The following is a 7,224-nucleotide window of genomic DNA, read 5'->3' on the forward strand; positions in this document are numbered from 1 at the left end:
TGAAATATCTTGAAATTGTCAATAACGTGCGGCAACGTGTAACAAACAAAAATCAAAACCCACCAGAAACCGGTGGCGATCCACTTGTCAACGGACAATACATAAACAAATTCCTTAATCTATTATAAGTAGCATTCCAGAGCTTCTTATATGGAAGTTTGACTTATAATTTCAAACTTACGTCATTTGCGCAAAGTTTTCTAAACCATTATGTGTTCAGGCATTTAAACGAAAAATGTGAAATTCGACCCATCCTCATACCTAATGGAAAATGAGAGACAATCCTTTTACATTCGAGAAAATCTCATATGTTGATGGTATGAATTAAATCTGAGACCAATCGATATTTCTGTAAATTGAAATTTTGCGTTCTCATTGCTGTATGTAGAATTTGCACATACGATTTTCCTCCTCACCCACCCACTCTTTTTTGAATGGTATGTCACTTTTACCAGACTGTGCAGTTGTGTACCGAGAATCGAATAATTTGTATCATTTATACAAATTCACTTAATAAATTTGATAAAATTTGAATTGAATCCAATCAAATTAGTGCTACAAAAGCAACAGATAGGAAAAACCGAGATATATTTTCCACCTAAAATGACTGAAATCTGCATTGAATCGGAAATCAATCAAACATGAGTTCATATATTTAGTATCCTATTTTTATGTTCTACGTATATATAGACATAGAACAGCTCCCAGCATTGACATTCGTGTGTCGGACGACAAAAAATCGGTGTCTTTGACGGCTTCTAGGAATTTCGCGCCGCGTCATTCACAATAATTAACAAAATGACACATTTTATATAAGGAAAATGTCACTTTGTGGGTTATTGTGAATGACACGGCACGAAATTCCTCAACACCGTCTTTGACTCACACATAGAAAGCATTTGGTCTAAAAAACGCAAAGTCGATTCTGATATCGTCAGCTTAAAAATATATTTTTTGTTGATGCTAGGAGCAATGCCATGATGTAGGATACAGTTTACGATAAAATTGGATGTATCATTATCGATCATTTTTGAGTTTCCGAAGCGAAAATATGATTTTGCTGTAGCGTTTGTGATGCAATCAAACAAGTACAAACTGAATAATATTCCAATTATTCAAATGGAAATTCATTTTGTGTATATATTTCACAGCGAATGGCAATTATGATGTGTATTGGAAACATAATGGAAATAGTAAAGGGCAAACAATCGTATATGTGATGCTTACACAGTCGCTTTGGTCTGATACCAATTAACGAAAATTGTAGCCATGAAATTTAAATCGACGAATAATTTCAAGCCAATCAAATGATTTAATAATGAAAAAATAAATTCAGTTTTTTCCAGAGAATTTGTTTCGGAAAATAAAAATGAAATCGAAAAGTGGAGTTGCAGAAATGGACAACAAAATTGCAGAAAAATATCGTTCCCATAAAGTATAGCCATAAACGTTTGGTATTAATCAAAATACAGAAAAAAAAACTTTTACATTTTTTATGCTTCCATAAGATGTTCAATTTCTGAACCCTTTTTTTTCTGCCATTCCCCATCATAAACAAAATAAACGGACGCACCATTAAATTTATTATTTTAGGTGTTGCAATAAAGAAAAGACACACACAAAAACGAAAACAAACCGAGCATATAGTCTTTAGTTTACAACACCATCATATCCTTTCAAGTTTTCTCCGTTTTTTTTTAAAACATTCATTTCGATAACGCCGTACACACATAAGATGTTCACAATTTTCTTTTAATATACTCGTTCCGTATAATACAAAGTGTGTATAATGTCCTAATGCTGTAACGGATGTACTATTATAGACGAAGACAAGATATTCTTCTATTTTTTTCTTCGTCTTTTTCTTCCTATGTCGCATAAGTTTCATGATAAGTATTTTCGCAACGGAAAAATGGGAAAATTTAAGCACAAAGCGCTTTCATATTACAGTGTGCGATGAAATTTAAGAGCAAATAAACAGGTCCCAAAGGATACGACTTTGGGTATCTTATTTTGGTACTTTTGTCGTCTGCTAGAAGTAATTACATTGCATATCTTCGCCGGCAATTTTTGTTTGTATGTTTGCTAATCATGCAACAGCAATAATTGTAAATTGGTTTGCTAATTGAGACATTTTTTTAATTCACTTTTGATCAGAGACGAAGTATTTGCTTAAATTTTCCAGTATTTTCCTAATTTTCAAAAAGAAAAATTTTTCTGTAAAAGTTCGAAAAATGTAGTAAAATTTGGGAAAATGTGTGAAAATTTAGGAAAATGTGGGAAAATGTTTCATTAAAATTAGTACCTGGAACTTGACCTGTTCCCTTGATCTGAAACTGAAATACGTACCACAATCCCAGATATACCTGAAATTCAGGTGAGGTAAAAATTTTCTATTAAGGTTCAGTCGAGGGTGAAGATCTAATAAGAGTGGAACTATAATCAAATCACTCGGCTGACGAGTTCAACAAATTTATTAGTGCCTAGAATCTACACGAAAAGCAAAATTCAAACGTGAATTTACAGGAGCTATTTTTCGGCTGGTGTTTGTAATCACTCATGTAGGTGGAGCGTTGGACTCACACGCCAAGGGTTACGGGTTCGATCCCCGGGGTATTGGCTGCTTGTAATTCTAATGACATTTCATTACGGTACTCTCGTGATCAATAGCTTCATTTATGATCTAAGAATGGAAGTACACATTTTAAGTCTACACCGACAATACATGTCATTCGTCATAATATGACTACGAGCTCTATCAACGCACTCCAAGCGTGAGTGGTACTTTAAATATAGTACTGAAACGGGACAGTGTATCAAACAAAGTTTGGCATTGTAAAAAAATCTGGAAAATTTCATACAAAACAGATGTCTATTTGACAGCTGTCACTAGAAGCACTTCTGCTTGGCTCTATCTATGATTTTCGGATGGAAGCACCAGATTTTCAATTCAAAATATATTTAACATTTTTGTTAGAATTAAGAACTACCGAGGGAAAAACCACTCTATTTTTTGACTAACATGATTAACATGATTAACATGATTAAACAGTGATTAACCAGAGTGGTTTACCGCTCGGTACGCACAATAGGCCCGTTAGAGACCAATGTGCAGGGTCCGTCCCGCTCATATGATCCTAATCCTACTTGCAACAAAATGTGTAAGTAAAGGGTGACAGTGATGTTTCACTGGAGCTTTGTAAACGACGACGTATTAGATATAAATCTCTCGTAAACCTTTCGTTCTGAATGCACTCCTTTAATTAAATCTTAAGACGAACAAGATTAAAAGACTCTGACCATTAAGCCAAGGATTCATTGAAGGAAAAAAAATGTTTCAGGCTTTTCAGTAAACTCAATTAGGTGTACAGTACAACTGGCGATTTATACCTTTTGTCAAGTCCAATAAATTTTGAGTAAACATACAAATTTATACCTTACGTTCGTTGCATTCCATAAAACTTAATTAAACCAAATAATGGAGTTCTCCTAATATTATACCCATCTAATATACCGAATCCCTTTTTGGAATGTGTGGTCGCATGTACAATACATGTATAGAACATGTGAAGCCCTTAAATGTATCACGTGTGTAATGTATCCTTATAGTAGTCAGATCAATGAAAGCGAAATAATGACATCGTAAAACATCAACGACCAAAATTGTTTCGAAAGCACCCTCTAACTATACATTAAAAGTTCTGAAAATGTTATACCTCTGTTATTCGATGAAGTTGATCTGAGCTACAGGCGAATCGGAACATGGTATAGCAGTTAATCATCGCCACATTGTACTTTTTCCTCATACTATCGATGGTTGTAATAAGCTGCCAGATGAAATATTTCATTAAAAGTTATCCCTTCAGTGGAAAGTAAAAAGCTCCAATAAATTAATTAATGATTTTCAAATATGAGCACATTATCCACATTTTGTAATGCAAATAGCATGGTCTGATGTGTGAGTGATTTTGCGATTCACATCGTCAATTTAAGATAATATTTTCCTTTCCCATTAAACGGATTAGGATCAAACGTATATACATACGTGGAATTAAAGGCTTGAAATTCAACAGTTTGATTGTGCAAATTTCAATGTGCTTTTAGAAGTAAAATATTTGTTTTAACTTTCCGAAAATTTTCTGTATATCTTGTTGGTCTATGCAGTTAGGTTGTGACAGATTTCGTATATAATACACTGAGCGAAATTTCGTACGTGCTATGCGTATATCATTCGTGCCCCCTGTTAAAAATTGTGGTAAGGTAGTTATACAGCGGGCTGGAATATAATACGTGCGAGACGTATTTCGTTTTGACGGAGATTTAAAAATACGAATTTTATTGAATTCACTTACAACATATTAACAGTTGACAGTAGTTATTTGTACATTTTAGAAGTTATTGGTAACAAATATTTGAAATTAAAAATTGACTTCTTCGGGAATTGAATTGGGGACCTCTGGATCATGAAACAACGATCTTTCTAATGTTGCAGTACAGTATTGTTGGTTGACATTTCTTATTGTTGAAGCGTACTTTGAAAGCCATAAACGTGTGTGGTGTATAATAGTTACCCAGAGCACGTTATAACGACTTGATGGTAAGATGATTCTGAGATGATTACGAAATGAAACTAGGTACTTCATAAAAATTGAAAGGATTTTGTCAAGAATTTTTATAATTTATGAAAATAATTTTTATGTCGTTTATCCATCGATATAATATAGGGTAGATTGGTACACATGTAGAACGAAAATTCGGAAATATATCACACACACAACGACACAATTTTTTAATCACAACACAAAACACAACGAAGGGACATTAAAAGAGACATTCAAAAAGGAAGGGGACATTAGGATTTTGAAATATTTGTATGGCTTTCTTCCGCGCGCTTTCTCAGAACGTAAGTTACGTTACACATACATTCTTACTTTCTTTCCGCACAAACGTTCTTCGTGTGTACCAATCTACCCTATATTACATCGATGCGTTTATCTTTCTTCGTGTTACGAAATATCAATATGATGCAAACTCATTGTTTAGACAAACATCCACTGTATACGTTTAACATACGTGATGAGGGTCCCATTCGTAAGTTATTCACATTCCTCGTACATCACCACAATATGTAACACATGAATATTACCGAAATACGTAACTACGTTTTCAATATGTCTCACGTATAGAAAACAGTGTCAATGTAGCATATACGTCAGTGAAGTATATTACACCTCTCCGAGAAATTTTACACATACCCGGAGTTTTGTCTGAATTTTATTTTTCTGGGTGTAGGCAGAATAATTTGAATATATATCACGAAATATTAGAATTTGGTAAAGACACATAATATATACCTGGTATGTCGTTGAAAGTCGTATTTATATTCAGAAAAGAAAAAGCAGAGCAAAGATGTTCTACAAACAGGGCATATTTTAGGAAATTCCATAAAATTCACGAAAATTCACAAATTTTATTTGTTCGTGAATCAAAAGAATGATCATTCAAAATTGTTTGACTGGCTTACATATGGTCGAAAACAGCTAAAAATCCAGAAGTTGTTTTATATGTGGCCTTTTAAGTAAATAATTCAAAAAAATGACCAAAAAATTGAGGAATTTTAGAGAATTAATTCCCTTAAAATAGGCCCTGTCTGGAGATGATACAAATAAAAACCGACGCCTAACACAATCAGCACAAGAAATATTAATATCTGTCCAAAACCTGCAACTATCTAATATGGTCGTAGGCGATATAAAAATGGAATGAACGTGAAAATTTTTAATCGATTTTTTTCTTCAATTTGCAATCTTTTTTTACGTAATCTCTCGGTTTTTTTGTGGTTCGTTTGTTTTGAAAGTGTGTTTGCAGTTATTCCAATAATGTCTCTAGCAAACAAACTTCGTTTTAAAGCTGTCAAAATACCACATTATTTCTTTTGATTGTAGAATCATGCATTGTTGACTAATTTCTAATTTTACATGTAAAATGCAAAGGATGTGTGTTGCATTTTTACCACCTGAATCAAAGTAGTTAGGTTGATGAAGGGTGTAATGGTTTATGGTTATACACATCTGTTGTTCATGCTATGTACAGTGTGTCAGTACAGTATTATCATTTATTCACCTACACATAAGTGTGTGTTATTTCACAATAACCCGCAGAATGACATTTTCCTTATACAAAATGTGTCATTTTGTCGATTATATTGTGAATGACGCGAAATTCCTAGCAGCCGTTTCGATCAAATTTTTCATTGCTCAAATGTCACATTTACCGCTCAACAGATTCTCAATAGATCTCTTCCAAGTGCAGGTGCAATGTGCAGTTTACTGTCAAACGTCATCCACAAAGCCATAAACCTCAGCGCTTTTGCATTCAGTTTGTCAACAACATTGTTTAGTTATGTTGTCTGTCGATGACGATTGACATTTCGATGATGCACTTGGAAGAGACCTATGCTTCTGTTTTCAGCATTAAAGGCTTGTTGTCATCTTATCTGATTACATATCGAACAGCTGACCACTTACAACGTTGTCTATGATTGAGGTTAAACTCTCAGTTTGCTTTCTCGGTGACAATTTAACCAATAAAAGTCGCTTATCCATCCGATGGATTTTATCAATGAAAGTAAATTGATAGGTATGGCCAAACGTTCAAATTTGTTCTAGCCGGAGCACATACGGATTTGCATGGCGCCACCTCAAACGAACTCATTTCTAGTGCAAATTTCCACTAGAAATGAGTTCGTTTGAGGTGGCGCCATGCAAATCCGTATGTGCTCCGACTTGTATGGACTGGCCATACCTACTTATCTAATTTCATTGGATTTTATAAGATTGGCGTCGTCAGCGTTTTTTACCCTATAGTCAGGCCGAAACCTATGCTGTAAACTGACAGCTTGTGGGTGAGTAAACCGATAGATACACTAGATACTATTGTGAACAATACCATGAATTACCAGCTGATAGAAGACCAGCTGTTGCGAATTCTTCCCTCCAGTAAAATTTACAGAATGTAAGAGTTTCTCATTCGAAAAACCAACTTTACAAGTTCAAACGATTACCAAACATTCAACAATAATGATTAAAATCAGAGACGGTTCATCTCACCATCTTGTTACTGTACTGTTACCATTTTTCCTGGTCTACTAGCTCTTTGATGTGCAGCTGGTTTACCGTTGCTGCGAATTATAGTGATGGACAGAAGCATGTTGACTTAGTCGCC

This window comes from Bradysia coprophila, chromosome II (assembly GCF_014529535.1).
Source record: "Bradysia coprophila strain Holo2 chromosome II, BU_Bcop_v1, whole genome shotgun sequence".
Classification (NCBI taxonomy): Eukaryota; Metazoa; Arthropoda; class Insecta; order Diptera; family Sciaridae; genus Bradysia; species Bradysia coprophila.